We start from the raw sequence: 19283 nt of genomic DNA, 5'->3' as shown, positions 1-19283 counted from the left end.
TCAATTGTGAAAGTGGGTCGATTGAACTGTGTAAAAAATTGGACTAAGAAAAAAAATTGGGGCTTCGTACGGGCGCCGATGACTGAACAGTTCAGCGCCCACAATACAAACAAACAACATCATGTTCAGAAAAAGAACATCTTGAACTATTAGATATACGACGTTAATATTCACAGGACATGTACATTAGCATGTCCTGCAGAAACGATTAGCATATCAGGCACCTCGGTTCAGCATGTGTCCTGTTGCCTAGAAGACAGATGATCTGCCACGAGCTCTGATGACTTGTTCTGTGGTATAGCCATCCACGCTGAATTATTCTGGTTCCAGAGTTTATCTATGGACGTTAGTATTGGGTCACATGCTGCACCCATCGTTTCACCATATCCCACACATTTCGATTGGGGGTCAAGCCCAGTGACATGGCGGGGCAGGGAAAAATGCTGACAACGTTTGACACTAAGAAGGCATGCGTTTCTGCAGCAACATGTGGTCGTGCATTATCTTGCTGAAAAGTGTCTTCTGGGGTGTTGTGCAGAAAGGGTGCGGCTATGGGTCGCAGGATGTCATCCAATTGGGTCACACTAGTCACAGTGCCCTGGGCACACAGCAACTGTGACTGTGATTTCTAGCTGTACCCAAGAGCACCCTATACTATAAGGCCTACGGTTATCGTTTAATATCTTGTGCAAATGCAGTCACTGTGATGCTGCTCCCTCTGTCTGCGGCGAGTCAAAATGCCGCCGCCATTTTAAAAAAAACAGAACCCGATTCATCCTAAAACACTATCTGATGCCATTACTGTCACCAGTCACGTAGTTCCATACACCATTGCCGTCTAGCATGTTCCTGCACATTCGTCAAAGGTAGGCGGAGAAATGGACGATACGCACATATCTTACGCCGTAACAAACGACGACGGACTTTCATCCCTGATAGTGTACGATGTGTTACACTGTTCCTTTGTTCCGCCAGAGCCGAGGAGGATGCAGATGTTTCCTGCAATGCCATTCGAATGAGGTGTCAATCTTCTTGGAGGTTGGTCTGGGTGGCGCGACCTGACCCATCGTGATATACAGCCTTCCGCGAACCATTCTGCACACACCCGTCTCGCACGAGCAGCAGTTTCCCGAGTGGATACATCACATCTTCTCATGTTAGGTATTTTACAATTGGATACTTATACCTTACGTATCTGGTTGCCACACAGATGTCTTCTTGCTTCTTCGACTGCCAGCTAAAAGCGGAATCCCGTAATGTTTATCTTCTAACAGATAGCGTAGACACTCACACAATGAGGTACTAGTTTGTCTAGCAAGATACAAATATATTCTGATAATCAAAAACTAGTGATGATCGAAGTAGAGAGGAAATAAAATGTAGACTGTCTTGGCAAGGAAAGCGTTTCTGAAGAAGAGAGATTTGTTAACATCGAGTATAAATTTAAGTGTCAGGAAGTCGTGTCTCAAAGTATTTGTATGGAGTGTAGCCATGTATGGAAGTGAAACGTGAACGATAAATAGTTTAGACAAGAAGAGAATAAAAACTTTTGAAATGTGGTGCTACAGGAGAATGCTGAAGATTAGATGGGTGGATTACATAACTAATGAGGAGGCATTGAATAGAATTGGAGAGATGAGAAATTATTGGCTCAACTTGAGTAGAAGAAGGGATCGGTTGGTAAGGCATATTCTGAGGCATAAAAAGATATCACCAATTTAGTACTGGACGGCAGCGTGGAGGGTAAAAATCGTAGACGGAGAGCAAGAGATGAATACACTAAGCAGATTCAGAGGGTTGTAGGTTGCAGTAGATACTAGGAGGTGAAGAAGCTTGCACAGGATAGAGTATCATGGAGAGCTGCATCAAACCAGTCTCTGGACTGAAGACCACAACAACAATAATCATAAACTTTAAATTAAGGACTGCTCTATTCACAACTAATATATAAAATAATCGAAGTAATCTCTCATTGGTACTTCAGCCTCGCTGGAATGTACTGAAGTGTATCGTCAAACGTTAAGCCCTCGTGTTAAATGCCTGGAGTACAAACACATGAAATCCACAGTTCAACCAGGTTGTTATACAAATTAAAGGATGGTTCAAATGGCTCTGAGCACTATGGGACTTAACATCTGTGGTCATCAGTCCCATAGAACTTAGAACTACTTAAACCTAACTAACCTAAGCACATCACACACATCCATGCCCGAGGCAGGATTCGAACCCGCGACCGTAGCCGTCAAGCGGTACCGGACTGAGCGCCTAGAACCGCGAGACCACCGCGGCCGGCAAATTAAAGGAGTGACACGTCTTGCAACTAGCGTTAATCCAGTCTAGTGCCGTTATTAGTTATTCTGAGTGGCGTAACGCGTGACCGATGGCGAAGCGACTGTCTGATGATTTTACAGAGATATGTAAACAGGCAGAACACGGCGCTGCGGTCGGCAACGCTCATATAGTTGTTACATCGTTTACTGCTGCTACAATGTTTATCAAGATTTGAGTGAGTTTCGTCGTGGTGGTATAGTCGGCGCACGAGCGATACGACAGGCAGCATCTCCAAAGTAGCAATCAAGTGGGGATTTTCCCGTACGACCTTTTCACGAGTGTACCGTGAAAATCAGGAATCTAGTGAAACATCAAACCCCCGATATGCTGCGCCCGGAAAAAGATCCAGCAAGAATGGAACCGACGACGACTGAAGATAATCGTTCAACGTGGCGGAAGTTGGAACCTTCTAGAAATTTATGCAGATTTCAGTACTTGGCCATCAACAAGTGTCAGCATGCGAACCATTCAACAAAACATCATCTATATGGGATTTCGGCGGCCTACTGGTGTACCCTTGATGACTGCCCGACACAAGGCTTTACGCCTCGCCTGTGCCCGTCTACACCTACACTGGACAGTTGATGACTCGAAAAACTTTGCTTGTCGAACGAGTCTCAAATTGAATCGAGCGGATGGTCGTGTACTCGTATGGAGACAACCTAATAAATCCGAGGACTCTACATGTCAACAAGGGACTGATGGAGGCTCTGTAATTGTGTGAGGCGTGTGCAGTCGGAGTGATATTTGACCCCTTATGCATTAGGTGACCACAAGTATCCCGACACCTGGCTGAAAATGACTTACACGTTCGTGGCGCCCGCCATCGCTAATGCTGGAATTCAGAAGGGTTTGATCCAACCTTCGCCTTGATGACAGCTTCCACTCTCCGGTTTCTTGGGGAATGGCAACCCGTTCTCCAGGGCGTGCTGCACTGAGGAGGGGCATCGTTGTCGGTCTGTGAGGCCTGGCATGATGTCGGAGTTCCAAAACACCTAAAATGTATTCTACAGGATTCAGGTCAGGATATGTGCAGGACAATCCATTACAGGTATGTTATTGTCGTGTAACCACTCCGCTACAGGCCATACATTATGAACAGGTCCTCAATCGTTTTGAAAGATTCCCCTAATTTCTCTTCAACAGTGGGAAACTAAAAGCTGCTTAAAACATCAATGTAAGCCTGTGCTTTGATACTGCAACGCAGAGAAACAAGGGATGGAACCCCCTTCCATGACAAACACGACTACATCGTACCACCACCGCCTCCGAATTTTACTTGTTTCATTACACCCGCTGGCAGATGACGTTCACCGGGAATTGTCATACCCATGCTCTGTCATCAGATCGTCACATTGTGTGCCGTGATTCGTCACTCCACACAACGTTTTTCCACTGTTAAATCGTTCAGTGTTTACGCTTCTTACTCCAAGCGAGGCGTCGTTTGGCTTTTACCGACGTGATGCGTGGCTTATGAGCACCCACTCGACCATGAAATCCAAGTATTCTCACCTCCCACCTAAGTGTCATAGTGCTTGCAGTGGATCCTGATACACTTTGGAATTCTTGTGTGATGGTCTGGATAGATGTCTGCCTATTACACATTACGACCCTCTTCAACTGTCGGCGGTCTCTTGTCAGTCAAAAGGCGAGGTCGCCCTGTACGCTTTTGTGCTGTACGTGTCGCTTCCCGTTTGCACTTCACTATCACATCGAAGACAATAGACCTAGGGATGTTTAGGAGTGTGGTAATCTCGCGTACAGACGTATGACACAAGAGACAAACAATCATCTGACCATGTTCGCAGTCCGTGAGCTCCACGGAGCGTCCCATTCTGCTGTCTCACGATGCCTAATGACTGATGAGGTTGCTGATATGTAGTACCTGGCAGTAGGTGGCAGCACAGTGCATCGAATATCAAGGACCTATGTTTTTGTGGGCGTCCGAATACTTTTAATCACATAGTGAACGTCTAGGTAAGACTCTGACTGGTGACACGTATGTAAGCATCCTATCTGATCACCTTCATCCATTCCAATCCATTGTACGTCATTCCAATCCATTGTACGTTCCGACGAGCTTGGGCAATTCCATCAGCACAATGCGACAGACCAAAGGTTCATAATTGCTACAGAGTGGGGCCTGGAACACTCTTCTGAGTTTAAACATTTCCGCTGGCCACCATACTCCCGAGACATGAACACTGCTGAGCGTATCTAGGACGCGTTGCAGCCGGCCGCTGTGGCCGAGCGGTTCTAGATGCTTCAGTCCAGAACTGCACTGCTGCTACCGTCGGAGGTTCGAATCCTGCCACGATCATGGATGTGTGTGATGTCCTTAGAGCCATTTGAACCATTTCTTGATGTACTGCAACGTGCTGTTCAGAAGAGATCTCCACCCCCTCGTAATCTTATGGATTTATGCATAGCCCTGCAGGATTCGTGGTGTCAAAGCCACCTAGAAGTACTTCAGACATTAGTCCAATCTATGGTACATCGTGTAGCGGCCTTTCTGCATGCTCGCGGCGCTACACGATATTAGGCAGGTGTACCATTTTATTTGGCTCTTCCTTGCACACACATAAAAAAAGGAACTTTTGCATCACCTCGGTTCCGAGAGTTACGGAACCTGAACAGCAAATTGGAACAGAGATCAACATAAACATTATCTCCGCTATTTTTATGGCTCATATAAACCACACATTGCACGTTGTGCCACCATACATACAGCGAGGCCTTCAGAGGTGGCGGTCAAAATTGCTGAACACACCGGTACCTCTAATACTCTGTATCAAGTCCTCTCCCACTGATGTGTTCCTATATTCGTCGTGGCATACTATCCGCAAGTTTATCAAGGCACTGCTGGTCCAGATTATCCCACTCCCCAACGGTTATTCGGCACAGATACCTCAGAGTAGTTAGGGGGTCACGTCGTCCATAAACAGCCCTTTTCAAACTATCGCAGGCGCGTTCGATAGGGTTCATGTCTGGAGAACATGCTGGCCGCTGTATTCGAGCGATGTCGTTACACTGAAGGAAGTCATGAAGACGTCCATGAAGACGAATACCACGCCAATATGCTGCCGATATGGTTGCACTATCGGTCGGAGGATGGCATTCACATTTCAAACAGCCGTTACGGCGCCTTCCATGACCACCAACGGCTTACGTATGCGCCACATAATGCCACCCCAAAACAGCAGGGAACCTTCACTTTGTTGCACTCGCTGGAAAGTGTGTCTAAGACGTTGAGCCTGACCGGGTTGCCTCCAAACACGTCTACGACGATTGTCTGGTTGAAGACACAAAATGGTTCAAATGGCTCTGAGCACTATGGGACTTAACTTCTGAGGTCATCAGACCCCTAGAACTTAGAACTACTTAAATTTAACTAACTTAAGGGCATCACACACATCCATGTCCGAGGCAGGATTCGAACCTGCGACAGTAGCAGTTGCACGGTTCCGGGCTGAAGTGCCTAGAGCTCGGCCACCGTGGCCCGCTTGAAGGGACAAACGACACTCATCGGTGAAGAGAACGTGATGCCAATCCTGAGTGATCTATTCGGCATGTTGTTGGGCCCATCTGTACCGCCCTGCATCGTGTCGTGATTACAAATATGGACTTCGCCATGGACGTCAAGAGTGAAGTTCCGCATCATACAGCCTATTGCGAACGACGTCCTGTGGGTGCACGAAAAGGATTGTTCAACATGGTGACATGGTGGCGTTGCAGTCAGTGTTCCTCCGAGCCATAATCCGTAGGTAGCAGTCATCCACTGCAGTAGTAGCCCTTGGGCGATTTGAGCGAGGCTTGTCATCAACGGTTCCTGTCTCTCTGTATCTCCTCATGTCAGAACAACATCACTTTGGTTCACTCTGGGACGCCTGGACACTTTCTTTGTTGAGAGCCCTTTCTAGCACAAAGTAACAATGCGGACACGATCGAACTGCGGTATAGTCAGTCTAGGCATGGTTGAACTACAGACAACACGAGCCGTGTACCTCCTTCTTGGTGTAATGACTGGAACTGATCGACTGTCGGACCCCGCCGTCTAATAGGCGCTGCTCATACATGGTTGTTTACGACCTTGGTCGGGTTTAGTGACATCTCTGAACAGTGAAAGGGACTATGTCTGTGATGCAATATCCACAGTCAGCGTCTGTCTTCAGGAGTTCTGGGAACCGGGGTGATGCAAAACTTTTTTGATATGTGAATATTAACAGGTGCTTTTTAACTAAATTTTTAATAAGTTTGTTTTAGAAGTTAAGTTTTACCTGCGTAAGTAATTTCTTGTAGAAATTCATTTTCTGCAAGGAAATGGTTTTTCGGTTTTCTTGTCTGTTCTACATTCTATATTGAGGCTTTGGACACCTTTTTGCAATAACTACCAAATTAATTTTTTGCTTGCGTGTTTCACTGGTAAATGTAGGGTAAGGTCAGGTAGCGTAGAACAGTGAACGGTATTGGTCAAACCTCAGTGACACCACCTGTCGCGTAACTGCAGTGTGAGCTACGGAGAAAGAAGACTACTCACCCCATTTTTAGTAAAAACAACCGTGGACTCCAGAGTGATAGCAAGTTGTCTGTTGCTAGTGAGTTTACCTGTAGAAGACTTTATCTTTCGAGTGCTGTGTTGTGTTTTGTGTACAGGCAAGCAGTACCATACTTTTGTTGTAGCTCTGGAAACATTACTTACATTCTTCTTCTTCTTCTTCATTTTCCTTAGCGTTTGTCCCTCCTGGAGGCAGAGTCCGCTGAGTGGGTTCGCTGTTCCCAACTTGTTCGATCACAGTCCACGTCTTCATGAGTATTTACAGCCTTCAGGTCGTCGTGCGGAGTGTCGGTCTATCGTTGCCTCGGCCGTCTCTTTCCCATGATGTACGATGCGTGTGACGCCTTTGCAATCGTATAGTCCTCTGTGCGCTGCACTTGTCCGAACTATCGCCGCGCCGGATTGGCCGAGCACTCTATGGCGCTGCAGTCATGGAGTGTGCGGCTGGTCCCGGCGGAGGTTCGAGTCCTCCCTCGGGCATGGGTGTGTGGGTTTGTCCTTAAGATAATTTAGGTTAAGTAGTGTGTAAGGTCAGGGACTGATGACCATTGCAGTTAAGTCTCATAAGACTTCACATATATTTGTCCAAACTATCGCAGACGACTTTCTCCATTTTCTTCTGGATCGGTGCGACCCTGTATCTTTTCCTGATAGTGTCATTAGAGATGTGATCCAGTATAGTGATGCCACCTGTGCACCTGAACGTCTTAGTCTCCGTGACCCCCCAATCGTCGTTCTGCCTTCTTGTAACTGGCCAATACCCGGTGTCGTAGAGAGCAACCGGATGGCAGTCAGGTAGATCTTCGACATTACATGATCCTTAATCCGACGTTCGCAGGCGACGCCTGTTGTTCTAGCATTGACCTGAGCTGTAAGATGGCCATCGCTAGGGATTGTAAAACCAAGATACCTAAATTTTGTTACTATTAGTAGGTCTCCGTTAAGGCTCGTAGATCTCATGTCATGTACTCAATTTTTTTTTTGTTTTGTTTTTTTGGTTGTTTTGTAAATAAAACTTGGCCTCTGAAACTAGCATGACATCAGCATATAGAAGTGTCCATGGTAGTGGCATGTGCAGGTCTGATGTGTCAGTGTCCATCACAATATCAAGCAGCAGTGGTTATGAGGCCGTACCTTAGTGGACTGCCACTGTGATGTAAGTCATTCGACGCTCCTGCAGCCATTTGGACGTAGCTCTTCTGTTCTACATACAGAAGCCGTAATGAGTTGACAAGATACTTCTGAAAGCCGTGGTCTCGAAGCTCTAACTAGATTAGGTGATTTGATACCCGATCGAAAGCCTTTGCGAGGTCTAGAAAAACTAGTAGCAGTGGTTTGTTCCTCTGGAGTTATTTTACAACCAGCAGCCGCGCAGCATGGACTGCATCAGTTGTGCCACAATTGTTCACTAATTCAGCTTGGTTCCTAGTGATGTATTTCGCATAGCCTTCTGTTGCAGATATGTTGCAGGATCTCCATCACGTGGCTCAGTAATCTGATAGAGCGGTAATTAGAACACCCAGTAGGACTTCCTTTCTCTTTGAAGATTGGTACGGTGATGCTCCGCTACCAATTTATTGCTACTCTGCCTTCTTTGATCATCTGGTTGAAACGGTCCGTTAGCCAACCTGCCGCATTTTATTTTTGAATACAGCATAACTCTAATGGGGGCACCAGTGGCTTTCCCTTTCTTCATCTCCTTTAGAGTAGCCACGACTTCAGAAATTTCCTTAACTGATCCTTCAACAGGTGACATGGTTGGTATAGGTAGATGAGGAAATTCCTCGGTTGAAATTCTGTGGAAGTAGTTCCGCCAGGGTTCCCTTAATTTCTTCCTGTCGATGAGCAGCTCACCCCTATCGTCGTTAATGCCATAAAAGCGTTGGATGTCTTCCGTTTTCCGGTATTTTGATTTGACAAGCCGATAAATATCACACGATCTTTCGCTTGTGTCTAGTTTCACGTTGAGATCTGAATTCTCGTCTGCTTTTGTAACTGCAAGGACCTTTTTCACCTATCTATGAGCTTGTTTTTAATCATTCCAGCGCGATAGTGGTTTGTCTGCAAGAAATTTGTGGTATAATTTTTTTTTCTTGCACGCGGCATCCTTAAAATCTGAATTAAAAAGCCACGTGTCTTTCCTGATCCTTCGTCGTACTTGTTTGTTGTTCCGAAAATAGAGCTTGCGGCTTCATGAACAGTGATCATCAATTTAGTCCACCTTCCTCCGACTGTGTTGATTGGTGGTACAGTAATTTCTGACATAATGTCAGCCTTCTTCTCCTTGATGCGTCACCATTAGATTGTTGATGATCCGAGTGTCCAGATCAACGTGGGTTTATCAAAAGTTTACAGATGACTAGTCCGTGTTGCATTGCGACAGTTTCATCTAAAACAGCTTTGGTGTCTGACACATTTCTGAGGTTCCGACGTCTTACTAGGAAATAGTAAACCTGAGTAACATTTGATCCACAATACAAGTGACTAGATGAGTTTCATGTTCCTTGAACGAAGTGTTCGTGATGACCAGGTCATGAGCTTCTACATAATCGAGGTTTTGCTGGCCGTTTACTCCCCGTATAAATCTCCACCACAGGCTCCATGATCTTCTTTCGTTGGTCCTACGTGCTCATCATGATGATGAAGATGCTTGGTTTGTGGAGCGCCCAACTGCGCGGTCGTCGGTGCCCGTACGATGTCCTAAATTTACGCAGTCCAATTTTTACACAGTCCAGTCAAGCCACTGTCACGAATCATGATGATGAAATGATTAGGACAAGACGAACACCCAGTCCCTGGATAGAATAAATCTCGAACCCGTTATCATGCAGCACCCAGAAGGCATCTTTGGTTTTTGCACTTAGGACGATTTGTGTTGCTTGGTTGGTTTGTGGGATTGAAGGGACCAGACTGGTAGCACCATCGGTCCCTCGGTTTGTGTGACATAGGCACTGCAGAGGTGGACTTTTCGTCTGTATGCGGTGTGGACAGTTTTCATAAGGCGATCGTCATAATGCTGCACCTCAAAGACAGAACCATCGAATTTCGCTGGTATGAGAATGCCGACGTCGGTAGGTACTCACTGGTTCCATTGTAATGTACATCAGTTTGTAACAACATACAATGTCATATGACGTTTGCTGACTCCACGGTGTGTCTTGAACTGCACACATTTCGAGAAGCCTCTTTTTTTTAGTGCCTTAGGTAGTTCGGTACATCGTTCAGTCGTAATTCCGAATTTCAGTGATGCGAGACGGAATTTTCGGGCTGTCTGGATTAGTCGCCTTTGCTACGGTAACCGTTGCATTCTTTCCACGCTGACTGGGCACTTCCAACGCGTGTCGCTTTCGTGGGACACCATAACCGTGGTGCCGAATCCTCGGGACAGCATTTTCGTAAGAATGTAACGGTAGTTGTGAGGCCGCCTTGTAAAAAAACTGACGGCACCGTTAGAGAAGTTACTGCTAGCATGATGTTAGTCCGCTCCTGACATGGAGAACAGGCGTCTTTGCTTTTTTCTTTTTACGAAGAAATTAGCTGAATCGGACAGAAATCTGTAGATATGATGTACATGTACAGACAAGTCAGTGATTACAATTTCAGCAAAATTGGATGAGTTATTCAAGAGTAAGAGTTTCATAAATTTAGCAAGTCAGTAACGTGTTGGTCCCCATATAGCCCTCGTACAGGCAGTTATTCAGCTTTTCGTTGATTAATAGAGTTGCAGGATGTCCTTGTGAAGGATACCACGCAAAATTCTGTCCAGTTGGGCATTAAATATTCAAACTCCCGCGGTGATTGGAGCTCCCTGCACATAGTGCTTGAATTGTTCTCAGAAGGGAAGAGATCCGGCAGCGTTGCTGGCCGAGGCAGGCTGTGGACAAGGAGGAAGATAGGAGGTAGCAATATTATCCGTGTGCGTGTCGGCTTTGTCTTGCTGGCATTTAAACCCCGAATTCCTTCCCATGTGGGACAACAAGACAAGGTGCGGAATATCATCGACATACCGCTATGGTGTAAGGATGTGGCGGATAGTCTGCGACACTCAGACTGCTATTCCAACGCTGTCTGGGGCGACTCTCCAGACACGTCTTATCTTGCCATCAGGGCTCACCACTGAGAACACTTCTGCTCCAGGCAGTGGGATTCCAGTCAGAAGACGTGTCCGGAGACTTATGTGCGATTGGAACCGGCGGAGGTTCGAGTCCTCCCTCGAGCTTGGGTGTGTGTCTTTGTCCTTAGGATAATTTAGGTAAATTAGTGTGTAAGCTTAGGGACTGATGACCTTATCAGTTAAGTCCCATAAGATTTCACATACATTTGAACATTTTGAACAAGGCGGATGTGGGACACCGACTTTACTGTCGCCTGGCATGTGGCCCGACAACAAGGGATGATGCTCCTGAATATTTTATTTCATAGCAGGATCCGTTTGTTTGTCATCCGCGGCACGCTTACAGCATAACGGTACGTCCCGTCCTGTTGCCCTTCGTGGCAAGTCATCCTGGGCTTACATTTCGATGAGATAATGTCCGCCCGGGTAAAGAGAACTTGTTGATCTTTGAATGAAAAATTGTGAAGAGATGGAGACACAGCCAAGGACTGTACGACTTGATGAAACAACAGAGCTCCGTACATAAAATGGAAGTCCGGAGAATGAGACTGGCAGAACACATCACTAAGAGACCAGATACGTTTCGTTCTACAGCTGTGGGAAAACTGATGGTACGTGTCCAATCGGAATACCCAGTAAGCGATGGACAGATGAACTGCAGAAACATCATGAGCAGCTGACAGCTGGGTGTCCATGAAAACGGGATCCAAAGTGGAAGGGATCGCTATCTATGGCGGAACATTGTAACGTCGTCCATGTTCAGAGTCCTTGGTCCCTGTAAGTACGTAATTTTTGTCGAGAGCATTCAGTGACGAACAGGAAATAGTGCTGTACGATTACGTTAAAATATAGATAGCCAGAGAGGTAGCAATGACATCCTTTTCAGGGAATAATGAGGTTTTTTTTTTTTTCGAGAACAGTCAGTGACTAACAGGCGACAGTAACGTTAAGTAGATTAAACAACTACAACTGCCTTTATGTTGCCATTTATTTTGTGGCTACAAGTTTCGGCGCTTCAGTGCACTATCCTCAGGCCTTAGCTGATACTGAAGGGGCTATCATGATCCATATATACAACACGTCAGTGGCCAACAACTGGTTTACTTAGACTATCTGTAACTTTGATGTCGTCTCTCCGACAATCAAGTTGAGTGTCAGAGAGACGACATCACAACTAAGGCCTGAAGATGGTGCACTGAAGCGTAGAAACGTAGTTACACAATAAATGACATCGTAAGGACGGCTGTAGGTGTTTCATTTTCTTACAATAGTGAACGGTAATAGTCCTCCAGACCCCACGGCGTAAGGTGGAGATACGGAGACAGTAATGTCCGATAATTTTAAAAATCTAAATAACTTTTGAGTGAAGATGAGTTTTGAAATATAGTGTACAAAAATACAGAGCAGTTGGAAGTAAAGAATCCGTTCAATAAGATAGAAAATGGAGGCGGGTGAAGACTTTTACTACGATTTTACAAAATTTCATGAATATTTAATTCGGAGGATTGCTGAATCCACAAGTATCCAGTGAGGAGTAGGTTTCAACAAGGGATAAGTTGAAAGATTCGTAACCATTTGGGGTCCAATTGAAACTTTTTTGTGACAGAAGTTACTTTTTTATAGATTAGAATTTCATTTCGGATACAATCATCCAAAAATTTAAACAACCGAATTGCAAAGGATGCAAGAAGGGTTAAAAATCAACAAACATGTGTTCTTATGACTTAGAGATATACTGTTCCTGCCCGCCCTTTACCCACAGCTTTACCTATGTATGCATACAGAGCATTTATTGCACACGTCTCCTCCCCCCTCCCCCCCCTCTCACTCTCTGTCAATCTCCTTCCCCGCCCCCCGCCCTCTCCCTGACCATCTCCTACTTCCCCTCTCTATTTCTATATATTCCTCCCCTCTCTTCCATCAGTCTCTTCCTCCTTTCTCTCTCTGTACTTCTCTTCTTCCCTCTTTCTCTACTCAGCCATGTCCAACAGCAAGTGTACTCCTTGGAACACATTCTGATACTACCCACACAACGTGCCATTTATACGGAGCAGCCTCAGTGTGAAATGTTACGAAACATTTCAACTCCCATTCCCATATCTGTGGAAACCAGACGGTTCGTATACCCAGATAACTGCTTTCCAAACAATATGCAGCTACTGTGGTTAAAGTTGCTCCACTGATTTAGGAAGAGATGTGAAAGACATACATACGTGCAAAAATGAAGTAACATGTAATATTGTTTAGTATGGAGAATGTTCCAACACAACCTTGAGAATGATTACAATTTTTCATAGTGTTAAGTGTCCGATAGTACCACACCTTCCTTTGTAAGCATAGCGTAGATAAAACTACCGATGTTTTGAACTGCTCTTTACAGTGTGCTCGATCACTGTCTTCGTTATTATTCGTATTCTGTGTATTTATTCCTCCTCCACCCCCCCCCCTCTCCCCTTTGTTAATTATTGTGCTTTAGCTACGAAAATTTGTCACTTTACTTTCACTTTCAACCCACTTATCTGATCACTGCATTTGTATGAAGATTCTGCCCGCAACTTCTCAAAACCTTGCTTGATAAATGTGCAAAGCCCGCTTACAGTGTCAGTGAGAATAATCGATTCCTGTGTCGATATAGTTTTGCCACAGTTCGCGACAGCTCAGCCGGCCGTGAAAATGTTGGCCGCTTCCTCTGCAACTTCTGGCGATGCCGAGGAAGCTCTTACACATGAAAAGGCGGCGACGAATTGGAAAGCCCGGAGATCCGACTGCCGGGGCACCCGGAAAAGCTGCTGCGAAAGCTGAGGTGAGCGTTCCGAAGTTTAGCGGCGCCCCTTTTTATTGACACAAAGAATGGACGAGGAAATCCTGTCGCACATTGACAGCGGAACGTAAAAGTGAGTTCGAGCTCATTATGGAAATTGAACACTCTGTTCAAAAAGAAAGTTGTCAGTCAGCCTAAAACACTACGTCTGTAAGCTGCTCACCGTACTAACTATAATCTGTGACAGTAACATATAACACTTAACACTTAACTAAGAATAATATTCAGACACTTTCGGAATACCATTCTCAGATATTGCATTACAATAGTGGGAGGCTCTCTCTCTATCTCAATCTTCCGAGGAACCATGAATGTGTTACGAGCATAGTTTACACAATTGAGACTAGAAAATTTATAAATGAAAAAACGTAAAAAAATTAATAAAAGCCAGAAACATTGTGGGAGAGTGTAGAAATAAATACTACATCGCAGGGAAAACTTCTCACATATCGCGAGGAACAGCAGTACACAGCACTTTGCCATCTTTGAATTGAGTACTTGGAGTTTATCGCTAGAGGTTTACAGTTATGCTGAAAGCATATTTGAAATAAAACCATCTGAATACTGCATTCCTTTCCAAACAAAGTGTAAGGGAGCGATATCGAAGTGTATGTTGTTTTTCCGTCTAGCCTCCATAAAATGAGTGTTCTAGTTGTTCTGAATGAGTCGACATTGTGAGTAACAACTACACGATGGATTGCAGAGTTATAGGTTTGAGGCACCTGAACAATGCCCTACACTATGTTCACAGAGTGACGCCGGGGGTCAGTCTGACCGCCCTTTTCTGGGCTGACAACATTCTATGTGAGTTCAAAGAGGTGCGCCAAAGTATATTGAGGTGCCAGAGAAACTGGTATAGGCATGTGTATTCAAATACAGAGCCAGAACATGACGCTGCGGTCTGCAACGCCTGTATAAGACAAAAAGTGTATATCACAGCTATTTATCGGTTACTGCTGCTACAGTGGCAGGTTATCAAGATTCAAATGAATTTGAACTTGGTGTTATAGTCGGAGCACAAGCGTTGGGACCAGCATATCAGTGCCGGTGATGTAGTGGGGATTTTCCTGTACAACCGGTACAACGTAACATCTCCGACATCGCTGAGGCCCGGAAATGATCTGCAAGAACGGGACCAACGACGACTGGGGAGAATAGTTAAACGTGACACAATTTCAACCCTTCCGCAAATTGCTGTAGATTTCAATGCTGGGTCATCAACAAGTGTTAATGTGTGAACCATTCAACGAAACATCATCGATATGGACTTTCAGAGCAGAAGGTCCATTCGTGTTCTCTTGATGAGTGCACAATGCGAAACTTTGTCCCTCGCCAGGGTCCGTCAACACCGTCAATGGACTCTTGATGACTGGAAACACGTTGCCTGGTCGGACGAGTCTCGTTTCAAATTGTATCGAGCGGATGGACGTGTATTGATATGGAGACAACCTTATGAATCCGTGGACCCATCATGTCAGTAGGGGACTGTTCAAGCTGGTGGTGGCACTGTTATTGTGTGGGGCGTGTGCTGTTGGAATGATATGGGACTCCTGATACGTCTAGATACGACTCTGAGAGGTAACACGTACGTAAGCATCCTGTCTGGTCATCTTTATCCATTCATGTGCATTGTTCATTCCGACGGACTTGGGCAATTCTAGCAGGACAATGCATTACTTCCATACGTTCAGACTTGCTTCAGAGTGGCTCCAGGAACACCCTTCTGAGTTTTAACACTTCCGCTGGCCACCAAACTCTCCATACATGAACATTTGGAGCATATTTTAAATGCCTTGCAGCGTGCTGTTCAGAAGAGATTCCCCCCCCCCTTACCCCCCCACCCCCACCCCCGCCCCCATACTCTTACGGATTTATGGGACAGGCCTGCAGGATACATGGTGTCAGTTTCGTCCAGCACTACCACAGATATTAGTTGAGTACTTGCCACGTCGTGCTACTTCACTTCTTCGTCCTGGCGGGGGCCCTAGAAGATACCTGGCAAGTATACTAGTTTATTTGGCTCTTCAATATGCAGGGTGTACATTTTAAGCTGACAAACGAGAATAACTCAAAAATTAAGCTTCACACCAAAAAATGTGTGGATTCCAAAGCCGATTATTTTCGAGGGGGACATCAGCTGGTGTTAAAATTAGCCCGCAACCCCAGCCCCCTGAGGGTGCGGCGGGAGGCAACTTTAAAATTTCAAACGGAAACCCCCACTTTTATTGCAGAGTCAGATTCTACATAAATAACTACGTATATTTTGTCTTAAACATTTGTTTTTATTCTTGGTAGTTGGCGCTGCAATTCAAGAAAATCCATCTTCTTATTTTTGGGTGGAAAATGGTTACGGACAAATAAAAAATATCTATTTACTTGGTAAATTTTGATTCGCTAAAACTAAAATTCTTCCTCTCTCCCCATAGGGTGCGGTTTGAGAGAGATAAATTAGAGTTTTACAAATGTTGGCCCAATCTGAATCAAATTAATGTTTGGGTCAACATTTGTAAAACTCTAATTCCCCTCTCTCAAACCGCACCCTACTGTAGCTATTAGCGCCATCCATATGCAACGGGCGCGAATTCGAACAGACATCATCTGCCAGATGTAGAAACACGCCTACCAACTTCCGCTTATGTGGAGTAACTCTTTCTAGGTGCTAGGATTTTTTTCAGTTAGTGTATAACGGCACATTAAAGTCAACTTCTAACATGTGCACAGTTTCATTAGTCGCCACCAATAATCAGTCAGACGAAGTGTTCTAGGTACAGACTCGTCAGCATCCATAACTAGAATCACACAATCAAGAAAAGTGTTCGCAGCCTCATGATCTACAAAAAACACGACGAGATAGAAGGATTCTATACGTACACTCCACAGCACCTATAGCAGACAATGCCCAAGCACGACAAAATGTTCATTGTACCATAATCTACAGCTAACTTAAAGAAGATTAAAGATTTCATAGCCTGAACGTAATAAGAGAAAAAGGTTCGTAATCTCATCATACATTCATTATACAACTAAAAAGCAGGACACTCAGAAGCAGAGTGATATTTTGATTCGTCAAGTCACATTAACACTGATGCCATTGTGAGCATAAGGAAAAATGAAAATTACCCAAACCGTACAAGATCTCAGTCAACACCTTCTTAACTACATAATCCAGTTCACCACCGAAAAATATCAAAGGATCTCGAAATTTTTGTTTTCACGAATTCGTTCCTCATTTTCAAAACAGTCGTCATTACCTCATCTCTATATCATGCAGGATTGAAATTCTGTTCCTAGTTCCATTTATTTCTTCACTCGCTTGTTGGTTTACCAATAAATTCTTGTAAGTATCCTTGTGGTGGCTAAACTTCATCTTTCCTTAGCTCACTTGCAAGTCGAAAATATACTGTGACCTCTCATATTCAGAAAAATAAACTGTCATTAGTACTCTTTCTGTTCCATATGCTGGGAGTGGGGGAGGGGGGGAGGAGAGGTGCGAAGGAATAGATAGGTGCTTAGAATAAGCAGAAGTGATTACAAGCACACGTAACATGAGTAGCACTATCTTCACTTAACTTCAGGCAGCAAGTCCGAAACAGCCCTTTATCAGAGATTGACCGTCATAAGTTATCACTCAACACAGACGCAAGAGTAAATGCTTTCCGTGCTTCGGCTGGTTCTGTTCGCAGACTGGCAGTCGATTGGCTGCGCCTTCTTGTGAGCGTGTAGCACAAGGTGTGTCTCCAAGATGGCACAAGACTGACGAGGCTGTTACATGATTTACTACCAACCCCGTAATGCGTTGTGCCTAGTGTGGTAGCGATGCTGTACGAACCCACACTTTCAAATTTACAATCTCAATCCTACTGTTGTATAAGTGACAAATCGGATGTTTCGCCACTGAACAATCAACTGCACTCTGCTTAATTCCTTTCAGAAAACAACAACGGTTTAAAATGTCCTTGGCATCAATAAAATACTCCAAAACAAAGCAATATTCTTCTAGTTACCTGCAAACAGTTATCATCATCACTAATGCCATTAGACATAAACACGAGCATATTCTTTCAGACACCGGAAATTATCAGTCAGAACTCTCCAGTACAAGCCGAAGCACTGAGTGACGTTTCGGTCTACTGCTCAGCTTTAGTTAATGACCACAAAATGAGGTATTACCCTGTAACCAGCTCCACTTCTGGGGAAAACCACTAATCATCATTACATGTATTAAAACTACTCAAGAAATTATAAAAGATATAAAGTCCGACAGTTTAGTCCCCAACGTTTGGAGCAAATTTACAAATTCACAAAAATGATTTTACATAGTCTCATAAACAGCACTTAGCAGAGTGACAAACAATATAATTGCATCAATCCCTTCAAGACTTTAAAACACCATCATATTCTGAAGAATCCGTTACAATACACAACTGAACATCACCGGAACAGAATACACATTAAAGTTAAACAAAGTTGTTCTTCTCTGACAGAACTTACTGTAGTTCATACAACCTGAATTAATCAAATTTACTTTCATCTCATATGGGTGAACACACTGTCTCACAGGTAACTGATCGTCGCACATATTTTCACACTAGGCAAACTGATATTAAAGATACACCATCACATAGATGTAGAAGAGTACGAGAATAGATAGCAGGACAGGAAATTAGATATGTAGCGAGTACTGGTAGCAGCTAGGGACCTTAGGGATGCTGCACCCCCAGCGTACAGTAAGTAGATTCCCCTGTGGGTGAAAATAGTAACCTACTTCTTATTTTATTCAAATTTATCCTCACAGATTACTTACAAGGATTCGTTAATCATTGAATAGGCGTGACACCCTTTACAGTAATATACACATGTCATACTAAACGAGACACAAGTAACTCTTCAGGCTTTCCCGGCGATCTAATGACATCTTGGGTTGTGGGGTGTTCTGCCGGATATCAGCGTCGTACTTGCACGATATTTCGGTCACGTAGCTCGGAACCTTCGTCAGGTGCGACCTGAGACTGCTCCTCGAGTGGACCTGGTCCAGTATTTATGCCTATGGCCTTCCCCCTCCACCAACGGGTGCAGGCGCTTCCTATGTGGTCCGCGCCCGTTCCTGCGACCTGCTGGATCGTTGCTGCTCCGTTTTCCGTCCGCTGCGGTTCTAGGTGTTCCCTCTGCGGTCCGCGCCCACCAAACCCGCTTCTGGGGGTTTCATCTACGGTCTGAGGTACCAAGCGTTCCGCCTTCGGTCCGCTCCCGCTCACCACGACCTGTTGGAGCGTTGCCGCTCCATTTTTCGTCCGCTGAGGCTCTGGATGTTCCCTCTGAGAAGATTGGGATTGACTAGACGGTGCCTCCTGGCCTTTAGCAGGGTGTGCTAGGAGGAATGCCTCATCTTGCCAATCTGCAAAGTTTGACCGTATGAGTAAGAAAGCACAGCAGATGGAAGAGACACGCACTGTGACGAATCT

This window comes from Schistocerca gregaria, chromosome 3 (assembly GCF_023897955.1).
Source record: "Schistocerca gregaria isolate iqSchGreg1 chromosome 3, iqSchGreg1.2, whole genome shotgun sequence".
Lineage (NCBI taxonomy): Eukaryota > Metazoa > Arthropoda > Insecta > Orthoptera > Acrididae > Schistocerca > Schistocerca gregaria.
This window is presented reverse-complemented; position numbering follows the sequence as displayed.